The 22,006-nt window shown below is 37.8% G+C and overlaps 1 pseudogene across 1 annotated transcript; it reads left to right on the forward strand.

The window, feature by feature from the left end:
* The first annotated feature begins 1,642 nt into the window (after positions 1-1,642).
* Positions 1,643-14,037, forward strand: LOC116529038 (annotated as a pseudogene). Its single transcript, XR_004259347.1, has 2 exons — positions 1,643-1,857; positions 13,616-14,037. The product of XR_004259347.1 is annotated as a superoxide dismutase [Mn], mitochondrial pseudogene (transcript).
* Positions 14,038-22,006: the final 7,969 nt, after the last annotated feature.

The following is a 22,006-nucleotide window of genomic DNA, read 5'->3' on the forward strand; positions in this document are numbered from 1 at the left end:
TTTACATTTAGGCCAGTTTCAATCATAGCAGTGAGGTGCAACCTTTGTTCTCTAAGTCTTGGAATCATCTGGCAAATTCAAGAAGAATACAAAGGCCGGGGTCACATCCTGAGTATCCGACACAGATTTTCTAGGATGCAGCCTGAATATCAGCTCTTTTTAAAATAGCTAAGCTTGAAAACCACTAAATACATAGCAACTCTTTTTACTGGCTTCACTTGTGTCATTCATAAGAGATGTTTAATTTTAATCACTCAACTAATGTACCACAACCTGAATTTAGCCTAATATCTTCCTTTTCCCCTTTTCTTCAGACTCACCTAGACTTTCTTAGTTACAAGTCTTGTGACATCAGGTACTTTTCTTTACCTGCTAATTGTCTACACTACACCTAGTCATCTGAATAACAGATAGGTGGCAAGTTTATTAATTGTACAGGATTTACTATTTACGAATAATCTGGTAGAACAAAATTGCAATAGAATGTCAATATCAGTTTTGGCTATGATTTTAGTTTGCAAAATAGATAATACTGCTAATTCTAGACGAATATAGCCAGATATCTGCCTAAGAAGAAAGTATGTAAACTATTTTGCAAAGCCCTCAGTTGGCTTCAAAGGAAATCAAAGCAAGGAAAGAATGATGACTCACTAACAAATTGGTTCAATGAATTAACTTTTACATTGGTTCATTTGTTGGTTCCTTGAGTCTTCTGAAAATGCCTTTATTATGAATCATTTCTCTGTGCTTTGAGAAAACTGGAAGAGTCCTCTGACAAAGAATATATACTTATATATTATTTCTGCTATTTATTCATTGAATGGATACTTATTGCTTGTCTTGTATGTAAGACTCATTTCTAGCCATTTGCTAGACATGCATGAATAAGGTGTCCCTAGGGGGATCAAAATGTATCTGGAAATGTTTGTGTGTACATCTATAAGTCTAGCAGGGATTCTAAAATTAGACAAAAGATATCTAACAGAATATATATAACAGAATATGTTGGAAGTAGAAATAGATATGTGTGAATGTTTTTTAAAAGCATATGCAATATTGCATTCCATTATATTCATATATTTCAAAATTTTTAAGAAGTACAAAAAACATTGTATGCCATTGATAGGTTATAAGTACTAAAAGGGCAAGGAACATGGCTGTAATGCAAAATACCCATTCATTTAATGGGATAAAAACATAATAGGATGTGGAATAGAAATAAAGTGCATTGCTTTGGGATACGCAGTGAAGGCTTAACTAGGATGATGTTGCAAACTTATCTTAGAGATTTTGGCTAATCAGTGAAGTTTGTCTCATTGGGTAAACATGCAGTATCCCTTTTGTGACTAGTGGTATGTAGGGCTGATAACTATGTTCACTCTCTACCATCACACCAGGTGGCATATTACGATGAAAGCAAATCTTAGACCAAATTCTGTTGAATATCTGTACATTTACAGAAAAATAGGCACAGAACAGTGGCTTAGGCAAGTACCGCTCCTCTTACCTGCTGCCATCTCTAAGACATGTCTTGCTTTCCCTTCACCTTCTGCCATGATTGTGAGGCCTCCCCAGCCATGTGGAACTGGCAGTCAATTAAACCTCTTGCCTTCATATACAGGTACTGATCGACTTACGACCTATGCAACTTAGACCATTTGACTTTACGACCACAATCGCTAGCCATGACTGCTCCGCGTCTGGCAGCGCAAATGTTGCCCAACCGGGTGTACGACAGTGTGGACCAGCCTCTGGCAGCACTACCATCTCCACGTGCACCATTTCAACTGTACATATAGCCTACTCAACTTATGACCAAATCGTGTTACGACCCGTCTGCCGGTCCCAATCGTGGTCGTAAGTCAAGCACTAGCTGTATTATCCAGTCTGGAATATGTCTTTATTAGCAGCAGGAGAACAGACTAATACGGATTCCTTTATCAGCAATCCCTTAGGTGTTTGTTAAGAATGCATCTCTGGAGATAAGATCCAGGAATCTGCTCTTCAAATGACACAGTTTGTTGTCACCTGAGTTTCAGAACCAGTGGAAGCCCTAGAGATTGTTTAGGAGACGCTTTCACTAAGCCAAGCAAACAATGGTGACAGGAGTCTGAGTGAAGGAGGTAACAGTGAAAGTCAGGAAACATTCCATTTGAGAAATAGTTTTAAACTAATTGTTTTACCAAGTTTTTATCCTTGCTTCTATTGAAATAAATGTCCTGGTCTACAGAATTTCTGAGATACTATGGCTAAATATAATGGCACTTCTAATAATAAAAGTTATATCCAAAAAGAAACCGTTCAGCTCAGCAGTTTCTCCTTTCCTTCACTATGATCTGGTCCCTGTTAGGTGGGGCCTTTGGCCTTTGATCTGGAAGCTTATCAGTTGCAGTCGGCTCACAGAAGCTGCTAAGATATGAGACTGAGCTTTCCAGAGAGGCAGCTGACTATCAGATTTTAGTTTCCACAAGAAACAATGTGGCTATTTTCAGGATTGAAGTGAACCAAGTCTTACCCCTGAAGCACTGGAGATGCCTCAGGCAGTAGACCTCTGAATTGTTTATTAGTCTCAGATAAGGTGATATAAAGGATGGATTGTGAAAGGGCCTGCGAATTTTAATCCTAAAAGATCTCAGGTGTTTGCCCCTCAAAGCCAGTAAGAAAGTTGAGAGAGAACTCTCACTTCTGCTAGGCCCACAGGGAGATCCCTGAAGGATGCTCTTCATGAGTGACAGGCTTATTAGCAACGATGTGTTTTTTTTTCTTGAGGTGTTCTTTCACAAAGAAAGATGTCCAAACAGGATTCTGACATCCTCACCCTTTTCTTTTTCCACCTTATTTTATAAAAGTGCTTCCCATTCACCCAGATTTGTTATAAAGTAAGTCTCATATGTCTATAGATTGAAGAAATGCCTGAATGATATAAAGGCTATAATTTCTTCCTTTATCTTAAAATCTTTAAAACTGTAGTTGGGGAGGCAGGAAAAGGTGAGAAGACAGAGCACAGAAGATGTTTATGGCAGTGAAAATACCGTTCAGTATGATAACAGTGGCTACGTGTCATAAAAGTTTGCCCAAACCTATAGACTATATGACACCAAGAGTAAACCCAATGTAAACTATCGTGATTATGATTTGTCCTCTTGCCCAGTGGTTCTCAAACTTTAGCCTGCATCATATTCTGCTGAAGAGCCTTTCAAACACAGACCACTGAGTCTCAAGCTCAATAGGACTGGTGGGGGCTTGAACATTTTTGTTTCTAACAAGTTTCAGGTGATGCTGGTCATGCTTATCTGGTCCACAAATTGAGGACTACTGTCACCTGATGTGAGCTTACCCCTATTACATGCTTAGAACAAGACCACACAGCTGACAATGGGGGAAGGCAATGCTAAGAAAATGTTGTGCTACACAAACCTTTCAAGAAGTAAAATCACAAGATTCATACTTTCTACAATACAGGTATCTTTAGGTTAACCAAAATGTAGTGTGTACTTCATTTTGATGTTGGGAAAAAAGAGTATTTCAAAAGATAACTGTTTGGGTGAGGGTAACCAAAATCTCCTTGATGAATTAATTTGAGAAACAAGCTTTTATTTAATATATGCTCAATAGAAAAGAATTCAAATCTGAGCTATACAAAGAAAAAAAATTAGAAACAGAGTTTAGTAGCGACAATATTAGAAACCTTTTTGCCTAGAGGCAGAGTGTGGGCCTATTACCCTATAAAAGTTCCTTTCAGCTGGAAACGTGTATTTCCCAAGCTGACACGTTAGGAAATAAATCATTTTGTAAGGAGGCTAGTGTTGCCTAGAAACACTCTAAGATAAGATACCAGATTAATCAAAATTTAATTATCTCCCTCAGCTATCTTGGGTTTTTGTTATATTTTGTAGTTGACCAAATCTTAGGTTCAAATCTAAGACTCTAGTGATTTAAACCTATTACTAAGAAGAGGTAAGCCAAGAAGTAGCTGCCTATCCAAGTCAAGAGAGTATTTTTGCAAAACACAAATCTGCCAGTTCAAGCTACTTCCAACTGTATATGTGTGTTTGGTCAAACAGAAAAAGTGAATTCAAAAATGGAAAAAGACATGCTTGACTGGAGGGAAAGGTGTTATTTTTCCAATTGTTCTTCTTCTCAGCAGGAGAGATGTGAAGTTTGAATTTCAAATTAGTTTTACTGTCTTAAGGCAAATATCAACACACAGTTCTGACCGAGGAAAGACAGGGACCCTCCACATATTAGTTGGGTGCCTAATGATACTGCCTCAGAGGACTGTGGTCTTATACATTTTCATAGCAATCCCGTGAGATGGTTATTATTATTTCACTTTCACAGATAGGAAACTGAACCTTCAGAGGCTAGTAACTGCCTGGTGCCACCTAGAAAAAAGTGCCAGAGGAGTAATTTGAGTCCAGATCTATGCGGCTATACATCCAAGGCTCTTGACATTATACCATGCCCAAGATCTATCCAAGGTTCTATTTATTTACCCTGAAGAAGTGGGATTGAAATGTGCACAAGCAGTCTGCTTAAAGCAGCAACAGCAACTCACCCTGCCCTACCTTCTCACTTGGAGAGCTTTCCTTCTCCCACTTTATGTTCTGAACTACATGGATTCTGGGAATTTAATTACCTGCTTTCAACCTAACTTTTTCACTGACATCTTCCCTCAGGTTTTGGCCATTATTTTTTCCTAAATGCAATAAAATGTTTTTATTTTAATATTGCCATAGTGAAATGCAAAATATAAATGGCTTTGTATCAGTCCGTTTCCGTTGCTATAAAGGAATACCTGAGCCTAGGTAATTTATAAAGAAAAGAAGTTTAGTTTGCTCACAGTTCTGCAGGCTGCACAGGAAGCTTAGTACCAGCATCTGCTCCAGTGAGGGCTTAAGGAAGCTACAGTCATGGTAGAAGGCGAAAGGAAGCCAGCATGTCACATGGCAAGGGCAGGCGAGAGAGAGAAAGGAGGAAGTTCCAGAATCTTTTAAACTACCAGATCTCATGTGAACTCAGAGTGAGAACTCACTTACTAATCCCAGGATAGCACCAAGCTATTCATGAGGGATCCGCCCCATGAATCTAAAACCTCCCACCATGCCCCACCTGCCACATTGGAGACCACATTTCAACATGATATTTGCAGAGGACAAAGTATCTAAAACCTATCAGGAATTTTTTAAATAGATGTGGGAAGCTGCAAGATAATTTTTTAAAAAGTCTGAACTTCAAAATACAAACTTAGCTCAGCAAAATTTTAAAGTTGGGGAACAATGAGCAGGGAAAGAAGAAAAGTGGGGACATAGAATAAGAAGAAGATTTTAATGTTGAATCAAATCTGAATATCTAGCAATGAATGTTATGTATATCTAGTTGAGCCTTCATTAAAGAGACTTAAAGTGACCTTAAGTTCAAGCTGTGAAAGAAAATATTATGGATCCCCTAAATCACTAAGGAAACTCAAGTTGGAAACTGTTTAGGGAAAACCTGCCTCCCATTCTGTTCAAAGTCAGTCATGCCTCTGCTCAGAGAGGTAGATGCATATCTGATTTGCCTCCTTTAGAAAGGCTAATCATAATCACAAAAGAATGTTACTGTTTGTGACACCTATCTGTGATGCTCCCTCCCAGCTTGAGTCTTTCGGACTTTGCTTCAAGTTGTCTGGCTTTCGAGACTGAACCAATGTACTTCTTACATACATTGATTGATATCTCATGTCTCCCTAAAATGTATGAAACCAAACTGTGCCATGACCACCCTGGGCAATGTCGTCAGGACTTCCTGAGTCTGTGACATGGGTTCATCCTCAACCTTGGCAAAATAAACTTTCTAAATTAACTGAGACCTGGCCAAGTGTGGTGGCTCATGCCTGTAATCCCAGCGCTTTGGGAGGCTAAGACCAATGGATCACCTGAGATCTGGAGTTCAGTATCAACCTAACCAACATGGTGAAACCTTGTCTCTGCTAAGAATACAAAATTAGTCAGGCCTGGTGGCACATGCCTGTAATCCCAGCTACTCCAAAGGCTGATGCAGGAGAATTGCTTTAACCCAGGAAGCAGAGGTTGCAGTGAGCCAAGATTGCGCCATCACATTCTAGCCTGAGCAACAAGAGTGAAACTCTGTCTTAAATAATAATAATAATAATTAATTAACTGAGGCCTGTCTCAGATTTTCTGGATTCACAATGCCCAGGAGCAAGGAAAGATTAAACACCTTAAATAAATATTAAAGCATGAAACAAGAGACAAAAAGCAAAGTTTGTTCAATTAGGTATGTCATTAATCATAATTGTTCAATATTCTGATTGTATCTGAAAAAAGGCATTAGAAAAAAATAGTGGTCATGACCTGTTGTCAATGTAATGAATAGTTTTAACTAAGTATGATAGTTAAACTAAGTAACATAGTTAAACTAAGTAACATGGTTAACTAAGTAACTTAGTAACTAAGTAACATAGTTTTAACTACTTAATGGAGTAACTGCAGCTGGATTCCCTAGTTCCCATGAAGTAGGAACAGCCTGAAGAAACAGACCTCTCAGACACTAAACTAGGAAGGAAGGGTTGATTTATTCGGCCCAGAGAAAGGCGACATAGTTATCTAACAGCCAGGCTTGCTAACAAAGAGAAGCTCTGCCTTTATATAGGCTTACAACTCTAGATATTACACGTGAAAGGGTCTTGGTTTTACAGTTTCAGAAATTACATGTGAAAGGGTCTTGGTCTGGATGGAATAGGCACGGGGTGGGGTATTTTAAGTAAAAACTATGCCTTCCAGAAAGATTCCCCCATACCATGCCTGCTATCTATAGGAGGGCTATTAAGATGGCTCCTGGTCAGCCAGTGCTTGGGTCTCCATCCTCACCCACACCGGGAGTCGAACCAGGCCAGCGGTGTGGAGTCTTCTAAGAAATCACAAAAATATTCCACAAAGGAAAGTATTAACAAATAGTGTATCTGTCGTAGTTGTTATGAAGGTGGCCCTGATGAATAATTACAGCCATAAGTAATTTTGTATTCTCTTACCTCACATCCCCACAAGTAGCAGCTGATTAGTAGACAAAGAAAGTGAAAAATAGAGAAGCTGCCTCCACCTTCATTTCGTTTGCATTGCAGTGTCCTGCTGAAGGTGAGCCCAGGATGAAGGAGGAAAAATGTTTTAACTAGATGAGAATTCAGATTTCTAATTGATATTGTTTGAATCTGTGTCCCCACCCAAATCTCATGTTGAATCCCAGTGTTGGAAACAGGGCCTGGTGAGAGGTGACTGGATCATGAGGGTGGTTTCTAATGGCTTAGCACCATGCCCCTAGAACTGTCCTCCAGAGATCTGGTTGTTTAACAGTGTGTAGCAACCTTCCGCTTCCTCTCATCCCCCTGCTTTGGCCATGGTAAGACTTCCGCTCCCGCTTTACTTTCTGCCATAAGTAAAATTTAGCTTCATGAGGCCTCCCCAGTCACGCTTCCTGTGCAGCCTATGGAACTGTAAGCCAATTAAACCTCTTTTCTTTATAGATTACCCAGTCTCAGGTATTTCTTTATAGCAAGCAAGAACAGACTAATACACTAACTCACTTTTCCGCTCAACAAATATTTCTTAAGTGCCTCCAATGTGCTAGCCACTGTTTTAGGTTCAAAGGATAAATTAGAATAAACACACACACACACACACACACACACACACACACACAAACACTTACACACGCTACATAGAAAAAGAAAAGGTCCTTACCCTCAAGAAAAACACCAGTGAAGAAAGATAGAAGATAAATAATATCAGTTAATTATTTATTAGAAGGCTGGAAAATATGGCACAAAAATATGCAATGCTGGGATGGAAACAAGGTTTAAAAATATAAATAAGATGGTTAAAAAAAAAAAACAGAGAAGAGTGATTGGAAAAGCTATGAAATTTACTTGAGTTTAAATCAAGAGGCAGGAAAAAATATTTCATAGGCTGAATTTAGTAAGGACCAGCAAGAAGGAATAAAGTATGGTATTGAGTACAAACTGGCTCACTTTAATAACATGATTATAGTATAATTTAAGGACACAAGCATCCAGAACAAAACTTGACACCTGCCGAAATCCTGTATACTTAAAATGTGCTTGTTTGATATTCCATTACACTCAAGAAAAAAAAATTCTCTACTTGCAGGGACCAATCTAAAGACCTCAGTAGCTTCCTCTGCTGCTCTTCTCACAACTGGACTCTTTTGTAGTCCAAGAATAGCTCCACAATTTTCAGGAGGGAGACGTGGCTATTATTTGAGTTAAGAGTGTAGCTTGTCTCTGTGGTTTGTAGATAAGAGTGCACTTTTCAAGGTGGATGCCTAGAGGACTGGTTTTCTATAAATTCATTGCGTTCCTAAAGGTCAGAGCTTTTCTCTGGCTTCCTTGAGATATAGCATTAGTTTTATGAGATAGGCCCTTCACTTCATATTCATAATTCATCAACTGCTGGAGTGAGTTAAAAAGGAAACTATTCTGTTTCCCTTGGCATTTAGTCAATATGTGATATTAATGTGCTTACAATCATAAATAGAGAACATAATGCAACTTTTCCTAATCTTGGGATTCAAATCATGTCATAGATAAATAACAGTGCTATAGGCTGTTATAAGGTTTCTGAAACTTTATGGTTTGGTGGAGAAACACTAAGGACAATTCTATTTTTTGGCATAAAATTTTTAAATGAATAGTTTGCCTGTCTTCTTAACTAGAACAAAAATGCTATGAGACTAACACTATGTCTTACTGACTGTTTTGGGGGAAAAAAGTGAGAGATTCAAAATATTTTTGAATTTTAAAATAATAATGCATGTAATTAAATGAGTTCTCTTAACCAGAGACTAAATGTGTCATTTATAACATAACTGCATAGTCTGGTATCATGTACTTAGCATTAGGGGGGAGAGGGATACTTTTCAGAAGCAGGTTAACAAGAAAAAATAGTGTAAGGGCAAGTGGAAAAAGAAATAATTATTAAATATTATGCTTTCCATGTGTCTAATTTGCATTATTTTACTTATGTAGCACAACTATTTTATATATAGAACACTTATTCTAATTTTGCAGACAAGAAAACAGAGGTTTAAAGGACTCGCGTAACTTGTCCAATGTTAAGCAAATGGTAAGTTATACAATAGATATTCAAACCCGTATCTGTGTGGTCCCAAACCCTAATGTTATAGGAGCTGCTAAGTCTTACCAAAGTCTAAGTCTTTTTGGTAAGGAGAAGAAGCCACCATCAATGACACAGCTTTTAAAAAGCTTAGGTGTTATAAAAAGTTACTGTCAGGACTTTTTGTTCATTGGGAAAGTTTGCACTGACAAAACTCAAGCCCTAAAATTCCACTTTCTGTGACCTGGACTGAAAGGTATCTAGTCTTGTGCTTTTAGGATTGTCGACCAGTAAATGATTCAATTAAAAAATAAATGATTAAGATATCCTGTTGAGATACAGCCTCAATTCAAAAGAAATCACCAAAGTCAGTGTAGTAATATAAAAAAAAAACTTTTTTTTTTGTTTGCACAACTAGCACAAGTGGCATGTCCTACATCTTTTGCTAAATATGTGCACCTTGAAGTAAGGCCTGTTCTATAAATCTGGATAGTTCCGGTAATATGTATCGGTGGGAATCCTTCCAGGAAACACCAGAAACAAACAAGTGAATTGTTTAATGGATTGGGAGATTTAGCATGAGCAAAGGGTCTGAACAGATATTTCTCCAAAAAAGGAAAATGAATACTCAATCATGACATAAAGGATATTCAATATTATTAGCCTCAGTGAGATAACACTGCATATCTATTTAGATGACTATAAGAAAAAAAAGACAGATAATAACTGTTGGCAAGGACATGGAAAATTAGGATTCTCATATATTGCCAGTGGGAATGTAAAATGGTGCAGTCACTTTGGAAAACGGTCTGGTAGTTTCTCAAAAGGTTAAACATAGAGTTGTCACATAACCCAGTAATTATGGTCATAGATATGTGCTCAAGAAATAAAAATATAGGTCCATGCAAAACTTTGTATACAGATTTTCATGCGTTATTCATAATAGTCAAAAAGTGTACATGATTGAACTGTTCATCAATTAATAAGTAAATAAAATGTGATATAGCTATAAAATGTTATTCAGCAATAAACAGAAATAAAATACTGATACATGCTACAACTTAGGTGAACCTTAAAAGCCTTATGTTAAGTGAAAGAAGCCAGTTCCAAAACAACCACACATTTTATGATTTCATTTATATGAAATGTCACAGTAGTCAAATATATGTAGATAGAAAGTAGAGGAGTGGTTGCTTAGGGCTGGGGTTGGGATGGAAAGACAACTGTTAAACACTACAAAGTTTCTATTTTGGGTGATGGAAATATTCTAAAATTGACTGTGATGATGGTTGCACAACTCTGAATGTACTAAAAAAATCTTTGAATTTTTAATTTTTTTATTTTTCCTGATTCTCACATTCCAATCTACAGCTAGTCAAATTCTGTCAGCCCCCAAAGGAGCTAAGGCTGTGCAGTCCATAGCGGTCAGCATTCTGGTCCACAGGGGAGGTGGAGGAGAGGTAGAGCAGATCTGGAGAAACAGGCAGAGCCCATGAGGCACAGCTGCCCTTCTGCAGAGCACACTGCTTTTGGCCTTTCCCTCTTTTCCTCCCTAGCTGCCTGGAGGAAACCTGCTCCCCTCTCAAGACTCAATCAAGAATCACCACTTTGAAGGCTTTCAAACCACTCTGTCAGGGAAAATGGATACTTTTCTTTTAATGCATCTACTGATTTGTAGGTCTGTGTTACCATGTAGCATGGGACTGTGACAGATAGTCCTAGATTCCCGTGTTAGCTATGCCACTTACTAAATGTGTGAATGGCCAAGTCAATCTTTCAAAGTATAAATTTCTTCATCTGTACAACGAGGATAATAGCCTCACTTCAAGATGCCATTGTGGTGATTCATTAAGATGATCCTTATAAAAACTCAATACCTGCCTTGCATATAATAACCCACTCACTGGTAGTTGTTTTGTGGGTGATGAGCCAGTGTTAGTTGTTTGAGGGTGATGAGCCAGTGTTAGGGCTGTGTAGCCCTTGGTGATGTCACTGTGTCACTACTCTTTATATTCCTACTATTTAATATTACCTAGGCATGTCCTAGGCATTGATTAAATATTTAAAGAAATTAATACATAAATAAATAATATTACTCTTTGTATTGACCATTAAAATATTTCATCTCCTAATGACCCTGAAGTGATTCTGATCTAAAACTTGAAGTACTACTGTTGTTCCACTGCCCCATGCCCATTCATCCTATCCTGACACATTTTTTACATTGCATGACTCCACACCCTTCTCTCTATCTTCATTTCTTGCCAGGGCCATCGCTAAATCTTCTAAGTAGCCTTCCAGCTTGTTTCTTCACTCCTCTCCAATTCATTTTCCATGCTAAACTAAATAATCTTTCAAAGCTAGTCTGATAGAATCACTTTTCTCTTGCTTCAACTCTTCGATACTTCTCCATCGACATCCAGGTAAACTGAACCTCCTTAGCCTTGCATTCATTGTCTTCCAGTATATGGTCCTGCCTGCTTTTAAAAATAATTTGCACAACTCTTTTGTGCTCCAATCCCATGAAATTCCCTGACAGTTCACCCTCACTATGAACGTTGTCTTAGTTTTTTTGCATGTGTTCTTGTCTTCTCCTTGGAGTTCTCTTTTATCTAACTCCCTCCCACCACATCCTGGGTGCCTTTTTCCACTATCCCTGCTAACTCCTGTACTTGCTTCAACATTGAACTCCTTTTGTATCCTTCAGGAGCTTTTATTTTTAAAAAGCACTTTACAGGCTAATTTGTATGTCTTACTTTGTGCTTTCTGCTTTAGTTATACTGGCCTAGTTTCTGTTAACAAAAATTATAGATACTTTTCCACCTTAGGGGCTTCACCTTATCTCACTGATCTCTTTGGAAATATTGTTCAACTTTCTTGTCTTTTTCAAGTTTTTACTCAACTCTCCACAACAAAGCTTTACCAGACACCTCATTTAATATGCAATCTGATTTCTACCCACTGTGTCCCATATCCCTGCTCCTTGTAACATTTATTGTTTTTTTTTTTTTCCTATGGGGAAGGGATTTTTGTTTGATTTAGTTACCAATTATATTAATCCATTCTCACACTACTGTGAAGAACTACCTGAGTCTGGGTAATTTATGAAGAAAAGAGGTTTAATTGACTCACAGTTCCTCAGGCTATACAGGAAGCATGGCTGGGAGGCCTTGGGAAACTTAGAATCATGGCAGAAGAGCAAAGGGGAAGCAAGCACATCTTCACATGGCGGCAGGAGAAAGAAAGCAAAGGGGAAGTGCCACACACTTTCAAACAACCAGATTTCATGAAATCTCTATCGTGTGAACAGCAAGGGGGAGCTCTGCCCCCATGATTCAGTCACCTCCCACCAGGCCCCTCCTTCAACACACAGGGATTACAATTTAATATGAGATTTGGGTGGGGACACAGAGCCAAACCATATCACTGATATATCTCAAGTGTCTAGAATACTGCATGGCAAATAGCAGAAATTCTAAAATTATTTTTTGAGTGAATGAAGCTTACAAAATAGTAATATAATTTAAGCCTTGCATAACTTTATTTTAAAATTGTGTTTGCGTGTCTATTTCTCTTGTAAAAACATGCTTTTGGTTTTTGAGAACCAGGACTGTGCCTTATTTCCCTAGGCATCTCTAATATGTAACTTAGTAATTGGCACATAGTAGCCGTACCAGATCTATGCCTGTGTACTAAATTTGCCCCAAAACTTAGTACCCCAGAACAATCACCCCTTTTTATTAGTCATGAGTTCTTGGGTCAACTGGGTGGTTTTTCTGTTTTCTCCTGGGTACACTCTTTTGCCTCTAGTCAGCTGTAGGTTGAGTAGCACTTTGTTGATCTTGGCTACACTTACATTACATCTCTGGGACCAGGGTGGGGACAGCTGGGTCACCGGCATCACCCTCATTGTCTCTCATCTTTTAGTGGGCTAGAGGGAGCTTGTCATAGAGTGGAAGTACACAGGCATCTTGAAGCCTAAGCTCAACACTAGTGCAATTTTCCCGTTGCCATCACATTCAACTGTTCAGGCAATTGGCAGGATCATCCCAGTTTCAAATGTAGGAAAAATAATCTTCATTTCCTCATGTGAGTTGCTATAAAGCCACATGGCATAGAGCCCTGGTACAGAGAAGGGAAAAATGGCAGCACTTTTCCAAATGATTTATCACATTAGGCAAACAAAAACTGTTTGTCATATGAAATAATAATAATCATAGCTGATGTTCTTGCAGCCTTACTTTGGTCTAAGTCCTATGTTAAGTGTTTTATAAGCATTAGTTTATTGCAATCTCTAAAAATCTCTCTGAGTAGGTATTATTATTACTATTATCTCCATATTTCAAGTGGGAAAACCAGGCTTAGAGAGGTTAAGAATTAGAGACATACTAAATATATATGGCAACTAATGAACAGCATAGTTTTCTCCTGGGGTTATAAGAGAAGTCAGATAAGTCTTATAGACAACAGCAAGAATAATCCCAAAAGTTCAATGGTGGCAGTCATATCAATCATAGCATTTTCTGGACAAACCTCAGCCCTAAAGGTGGTGGAGAACCCAAAGGGGAGTTGCTGGAAGCCATCAAACGTGACTTTGGTTCCTTTGACAAGTTTAAGGAGAGGCTGACGGCTGCGTCTGTTGGTGTCCAAGGCTCAGGTTGGGGTTGGCTTGGTTTCAATAAGGAACGGGGACACTTACAAATTGCTGCTTGTCCGAATCAGGATCCACTGCAAGGAACAACAGGCCTTATTCCACTGCTGGGGATTGATGTGTGGGAGCATGCTTATTACCTTCAGTATAAAAATGTCAGACCTGATTACCTAAAAGCTATTTGGAATATAATCAACTGGGAGAATGTAACTGAAAGATACATGGCTTGCAAAAAGTAAACCATTATTATACTGAGAAAAAAAAAATCAGTTTAAAACTGTTAGACCTTGGAACTAGGTAGAGCAATGTTTTCCAAATGCATCTAATCATAAAGTTGCCTGAGGGACACAAGTTAAAAATACAGAAGCCTAGGCTATATGCCACACCAACCAAAATAGAAGCTGTAGGGAAACTTTCAGTAATCTGTAGTTTTAACTAGCGCTTACGTGACTCTTAGTGATGGGCAAATTTTAGGACCACTGAGCTAGAGCACTTTAATCCTAAATGACACCAGACTCTCAGGAGGAAAGAAGAATATTTCAACCCTGATTCCCCTACTGTATACAAAGAACAAATACATGAGTTCCTGGTGATTCAGCCACCACTCTTCCCAGGTCAGAATCAGCCGTTGTATTTATGTACATGTGCGTGTGTGCACACACACACACACACACACACACACAAATATATCTATCTGCACACATACAAATATATTCCCACCCTCCACCCTGCAACAATGTGAGACTGTTTCTGATGTTTGACTCCAGCACAGCACAGGACACTTAGGAACAGTGATATGAGCCAATGTTCACATTACCATAATCAGGCTGCCAGGGTAAAGTCAGAGCTACTGAACCATGTAATGCATTAATTGGGTGGAAAATAAGAAAGTCTGCCAGGGTTCAGATTTAACACAAATTAAAGATATGGAAATTCTGGCTGAAATCTTTCTTTAGTCTCCACAAAAAGAGGTCTGCTCTTTGTGGACTTTAAGAGCCTTGCTTAATGATGAAACGAGCATATACTGCTGGCAAAGGCTGAAGGAAGCTGGTGTACATCATGACCTCCTTTGCTAGACTGTTCAGCACCAGTCTGTGCCAATCCTTTTGAGTATTTGTGTTTAGCAACTACTGATTTCTCCGATTTTTATTTTTCTCTGTATGAGGCAGAATGCCTGAGCCAATTAAACCCACACAGCGAGTGGTTCCCAACAGGATGTCTGTGGGTGCTCTGTGGATGGGTGCCTTTGACTTTCTAGGCTTGCCACTCTTTGTCATAGAATGATACTTACCTTTTGTATGGCAACAGATCCTATAGTTTAAAGCAGAGAGTGACAGTGACATGAAGGAGAAGGGGAAAATTGAATTAATTTTTCTGAGGATGAGAAAGGTTAAGCAAAAATCTCTTTCAGTTCTCTGCTCTAGATGATTGCTTAATTCTATTTGATATGTTTGCTTTTTATAATCATATTCTAGTTAAAAACATCACCTTTTTATTGCATTAATCACAATTCTTATTTTTATTATTTTTGTCATTTTCTTTGTGTTGGGGGGTTCACTGAATTATTCATTTTCTAAAATACAAATTAGCACAATTTATTTTAAAGGTATTTCTTTTCTGGTATCAATATTTAAGACTATAAATCTCTCTCAAAGGACCACTGGAGACCATATTGGCCATATCCCTTAGGTTTTTTTTGTAAGGTTTTCTTATCCTTTATCGTTCTATAATTCTAGAAATTATTTATTTATCTTTTTCCTTCATTATACCATTAGTTCTTCAACAGGGCTTTGTTTCAAATTTGCAAATATACAGAAAATATTTTAAATCTTAAAAAGAAATTACTTCAGACAGTTGTATTGTCATTAGATATCAAGGTTATATAGTATCTATGGTACTTTTGAAATGTCTTGTCTTATTTCCTTTATGATAAAATATCATAATTTATCTTTCATATATGCTTGAGAAAAATATACATTCTTTGATTATTGGCTGTAAAATTCTACATATATGCACTAGTTTAAATTTGTTAATTGTGTTCAGATTAGCATTTTTTTTTTATTATTTTGTGTGCTTGACCTATCAATTGTGGTATGTTGAAATCCATGATGGTGGATTTATTTTCTCCCTGCAAGGTGGCTCTTGCCTGTAACCTTAAGACTTTTGGAGGCCAATGTGGGCACATCGCTTGAAGTCGGGAGATCGAGACCAGCCTGGCCAACATAGCTAAACCCCATCTCTACTAAAAATTCAAAAATTAGCCAGGAGTGGTGGTGCTTACCTGTAATCCCAGACACTCGGGAGGCTGAGGCAGGAGAATCACTTGAATCTGGGAGGTGGAGGTTTCAGTGAGCTGAGATTGTGTCACTGCACTATAGCCTGGGTGACAGAGTGAGACACTGTCTCTGAAAAATAAATAAATAAATAAACATAAATAAATGAAGTGCATTTTAAAATTAGGTACATAGGTGTTTAAAATTGTTATATCTTACTTTGTTGAAACATTTTTCATGAGATAATGATACTTCATCTTTAATAAGTACTATAACTGCTTGATGGGTTCTTCCTGCCTGATGTATAGAAAGAATAAAAAAATTCACTGAGACCATGGCATTGCAGTAATGAAAGAATTTAATAGACACAAGCCCAGACACAAAAATGATGTAGTTATCACTCAAATTAGTCTCCCCAAAGAGCCAGAGATTAGGGTTTTTGAAGAACAGTTTTGTGGGCAAGAGATGAGGGATTGGGTACTGCCCACTGATTGGGGATGTCATCATAAGTGTGTGAAAAATGGTACTCATGTGCTAAATCTATCTGTGGGTAGGGGACCAGAGGGGTGGTTAAATCATGAGTCATAGTTCCACGTGCAGTTCCCAGAAGACAAACATCTGCAAAATCCTCTCCAACAACCAATCTTAGCTTCCACATTAGTGATAGCAGCTATAGAACCATCTGAGGAAGTTACGAATTGTATGACCTCTGGGAAAATGGCTTGTTATCATTTAACTATGCTTACATTTTAGCAGCATTGATGCCTCTCTCATAATTCTAATCTTGTGGCTTTTAGTTTGTTTTACAAAGGTTTAGTTTTGGGAAGGGCAACCATCATCCTTGCTTTAAGGTTAAACTATAAACTAAATTCATCCTAAGATTAGCTTGTCCTATGGTCAGGAAGGATCAAGCTTAGAGGTTACAAGCAAGATGTAGTCAACTATGTCAGAGGTGGTTTCTGTACTTTAAAATGTTCACACCCATTTTATCAGATATTAAATTAGTCCTATAATCTTTCTTTTGGCATTTGTCTATGTCTTTTTATTTACCTTAAATCTCATACTTTGTATGTGCTGATGCTTTGTCTTTATTATTTCATTTCTTTATCCATTAACTTATAGTTGTTTTAAATGGTAAAAATTTTAGCCAATTCTCACATATTTTGGTTCATATGCACCACCTTCCACTCTTCTTCATCTAATCTTTCATTTCTTGGTTATTATAATTTTATTGCCTCTTTTTCTCTGATTAGAAAAAAATTTTAAGTGACATAATTTTAACAAGTTTTGATTCTTGTTTTTCATATATATCTTAGAATATTACCTGGATTTTTAAAAACCTATGTACTTTTTCTAAAACTGTTTTCAGAATAGGTTTTAGTCTGGCAAATGTCTGTGGCATTGGAAGTCTGAGAATATTTCATCACCTCCCTGTATTTGAATGACAATTGTCATTTTCATGTGTATAGTTAGGGCTTTTTGAGTGAAGAAAACAGATACCTAGGTTAAAGGGGAAATCTTGAGAGCTAAATGATGACTGAATATATTGTGAAAGAACTCTGGGTAGATTTACCTGCTTGAAGGTAAATGTTCAGGTTTGAAAGAGAGTTAAAACCCAGAACCATGGAGAAATTTTCAGGATTATAAGTTGAAATGATGTCTTCTTCCTAGAGATACTTTCTTACAGTCAAAAGATTAAGAACCCAGGAGATTTCATTTCTCTTCTCAAGAAGTTGTTTACATTGTGGATATTAGATTTTTCTCCCTCTCTTAGAAGAGAAGGTGTCAGTTGATTAGCTAATCCAAACAAATTTCCAAATTTAGAATTTGTGTTCATCTCCTGAAGTATAAATCTTCATATCTACAGTGTGATATCTGGTTCTCATCACATAACTTGTGGAGTATGGGGCACAGGGAAATAAGTACCATTATTGCTTTAAATAATAACTTTGATCACTACTCCAGGGAACTCATGTTTAAATTCAGGATTAAAATAAAGACTATTGATAGTAAATACCAAGAGTTTGTCTATTTATAACATTCTGGTCTCTACTCTCTATCAATACTTGTATTTTATTATCTTCTCATTTCCATTTTATATTAAAAGTGCCATCAATCCAATTCTTGTTCTTTTATATGCAATGTTTCATGTGTTTCTGTAAGCTTTTAAAATTTTCCCTTTGTTTCAATATTCAAACATACCATTTTAGTGTGGATATGTTATAGCAGGTAGCTAGTCAGACATGAGCAGAGTAGGAGAGGGATTCCCCCATCCCCCTCCACACCCCACACCAAGAATATCAGGCAACCATCAGGTGATGGTCAGGCAGTTGTTAACTGTCTCTCTAATATAATAACTGGTCACAACTAGTGCCAGGGAAAAACAGTCTCCCAATAAACAGAAACACCTGAAACTGGTGATCACCAGCTTTCCAATAAGATCTCAGAAGTTGGGAGTTGGGCAAGTGTCCTCAAGCATGTGCATTAAGAGAGAAAAAATGGTAGAGTTTAACTGGCATACGACCTAGGGACATTTGACTGTTAAGGAAAGAATGCCTCATGTGAGAATGGATACAACTCCAATAAACACACTGTGCATACTCCTTTCTCAAGTGCCAGCAGACTACTGTACATACAGACAGCCCACCCCAGTGAAAGAATACAGAGATAAGGAATACAAGACCCCAAAGCATGCTGATATGGTTTAGATTTATGCCACTGTTCAAATCTCATCTTGAATTATAATCCCAGCATGTCTGGGGAGGGGCCTGGTGGGGGGTGATTGAACCATGGTGGGGCAGACTTCCGTCTTGCTGTTCTTATGATAGTGAGTGAGTTCTCAAGAGACATGATGGTTTAAATGTGTTTGGCTTTCTTTGTCCTCCCTCTCTTCTGCTGCCATGTAAGACATGCCTTTCTTTCCTTTTGTCTTCCTCCATGATTATGAGTTTCCTGTCTCTTCAGTCATGCAGAGATGTAAGTCAACTAAAGCTCTTTTCTTTATAAATTACCCAGTCTTAGGTAGTTCTTTACAGCAATTTGAAAACAGACAAATAAAGAAAACTACCCAGTATTACGTAGTTCTTTACAGCAATTTGAAAACAGACAAACACAGAAAATTGGTACCAGGAGTGGGGCACTTCTATGAAGATATCTGAAACTGTGGAAGTGACTTTGGAACTGGGCAATAGGCAGACGTTGGAACAGTTTAGAAGTCTGGGAAGAAGACAGGAAGATGTGGGAAAGTTTGAAACTTTCTAGAGATTTGAAAATAGTTTTGACCAAAATGCTAATAGTGATATGAGCAATGAAATCCAGGCTGAGATGGTCTCAGATGGAGACAACAAACTTATTGCGAACTACAGTAAGGTCACTTTTGCTATGCTTTAGCAAAGAGACTGGTGACCCTGTCATAGAGAACTGTGGAACACTGAACTTCAGAAACATGATTTAGGGCATGGAGTCAAAGGAGATAATTTTAGAGCTTTAAGATTTAATGAATGCCCCACTGGGTTTCACACTAGCATGGCACCTGTGGCCCATTTGTTTTGGCCAATTTCTTCCTTGGAATTGGAGGATTTATCCAATGCTTGTACCCTCATTGTATCTTGGAAATAACTCACTTGATTTTAATTTTACAGGCTTATAGAGGGAAGGAATTTGCCTTATCTCAGATGAGAATTTGGACTTGGACTTTTGGGTTAGTGTTGGAATGAGTTAAGACTTTGAGGGACTGTTGTGAAGGTGTGATTGTGTTTTGAAATGTGAGAAGGACATGAGATTTGGAAGAGGCCAGGGGTGAAATGATATGGTCTGGCTCTGTGTCCCCACCCAAATCTCATCTTGAACTGTAATCCCCATGTGTCTGTGAAGGGGTCTCATAGGAAATGATTGAATCATGGGGATGGACTTCCCCCTTTCTGTGCTAGCGACAGTGAGTAAGTTCTCATCAGATCATGTTTGAAACTGTGTGGCACTTTCTGCCTCACTCCTGCAGCCATGTAAGACATGCCTTGCATCCCCATCACCTTCTACTATAATTGCATGTTTTCTGAGGCCTCCAAGACATGTGGAACTGCAAATCAATTAAGCCTTTTTTCTTTATAAATTACCCCATCTGAGGTAGTTTTTTGTTTTGTTTTGTTTTTATAGCACTGTGAAAATGGGCTAGTACACATGCCAATGTAAAAACCCCATTTCAAAAGGTTAAACCGCACACTTGATTTCTCAAGTTGCCTGCTTGGCCCTCTTCCAACTGTGCTTTACTTCCTTTCATTCCTGCTCTAAAGCCTTTTAATCAACGTTCATTCCTATTCTAAAACTTACCTAAGTCTCTCACACTGCCTTATGCCCCTTGGTTGATTTTTTTTTTTTTTTTTTTTTTCTGCAGAGGGAAAAATTGAGATTGCTACAGATCTATACAGATTTACCAGAGATAACAAATAGGTATGTGCTTTTCCTTAATGCTCTTCTTTGACCTATTATGGATTGTTCAGTCTGAGACCTTTCATATTTTTTAAAAATTCTTTGAAGTTTGTCTGTTTCAGTTATTTTATTTTTCATTACTAATATAGCTTGATTTATAAAAAAAAAAAAACTTTTGTACCTTTTTCATATTCCTAATATTTTCCCTTATCCCTTTTCATATGTTAATTTTGCTAATTTTATATTCTCGGTCCTTTTGTCCTAGTACCTGTGCTCTAATAGAATCTTTAATGTAGCATGTTTAATTTCTTTTGAAATATTTGAACTCTTCAAAGTCTTATTATTTTAGTCTGTGAGCTCATATCCTGTGAGAATACTGGCTACACTGTCAGGCAGTGGATGTAGAAGGAAAGCAGTCTCCAGCCCAGTGAGCCCCAATCAACTCCTGGGATGAAGGAGCTGGATGAGCTCTGGGGAAGAGAGCCCCAGAGACCAAAAGATAAGCAGAACAATGAAAACACTCCTAATTCTCCTAAATATTTCTGTTTTTGTAGAAGTTTATTAGGAGAGCCTCTTTAAATTATAATTTGCCAGTCCTTGGAGAATTTGAATAGGGAGGCACTGGAAATATCTGCTTGAAAGTAATTTTTTTAAGTCTCATCTTCATAGCTACTTCTTATCAGGCATGAATTTACTTCTAATGATAACTGGACTAGAGTTTTGAGTAGCAGCTGGTGCAAAGGTCAGGCACTGTTTGTCCTGAGGCAGTGTCAGGGGAGAAGCAAAAGCAGAACTTTAAACAGTTCCTTTATATGTTGTCTTCCATGGCCTCACCTGGTTATTTCCTTCTTCAGGGAAAAGCTGCTTCCCAGCACAATGGTTCAAAATAAAGCCTGTCACTCCAAGAGTTTTTAAATTATTTTCTGCATTTTTTTGTTGTTTTTTTGTTTCTCTACTTTAGGTGTTCAAGGACTGAGCTTCGGAAAGAAAGCCAGCTATCTCTATGGTTTGACATTTTTTTTTTTTTTTGTAGGAACCTTGATCTATGATGGCATCTGATGCTAAAATGATGACTGAGGCATTACTCTTAATCACTGAGGTTTATTAAACCTGCTTATGGTACAACTGGGAAAAAAAAAACAAGCCACAGACACATGTGTGGTTGTTTCTCCAAAGAGGTTTTCAAAAAATTTAGTATTTATATCTTCTCTTAAAGTTGGAGGGGGGAAGGAATGCAGAACAGGTGGTTAGGTAAATACTTACATTCTGTGGGACTTTAATTAGCGCCCAGTAAATCTACATTTTACATAAGACAAAGTGACTGTATGAAAACAAAAAAAGGAGTAAAGGAAGAACCAATTATGCAGATACCTCTGGATAGCTGGGGGAAATGAGTCTGGACTTTATTCTTTACCTGAGAAGATCAACTTGTAATGACAGTATCAGTGTAGAGTTTTAGGAGATAAAATTAACTCTTAAAGGTTATAATTGGCATGTCATGGTTTATGAAAAGCCAGCAAAACATT

Source organism: Sapajus apella, unplaced genomic scaffold, assembly GCF_009761245.1.
Source record: "Sapajus apella isolate SASKATOON/1434 unplaced genomic scaffold, GSC_monkey_1.0 scaffold61, whole genome shotgun sequence".
Classification (NCBI taxonomy): Eukaryota; Metazoa; Chordata; class Mammalia; order Primates; family Cebidae; genus Sapajus; species Sapajus apella.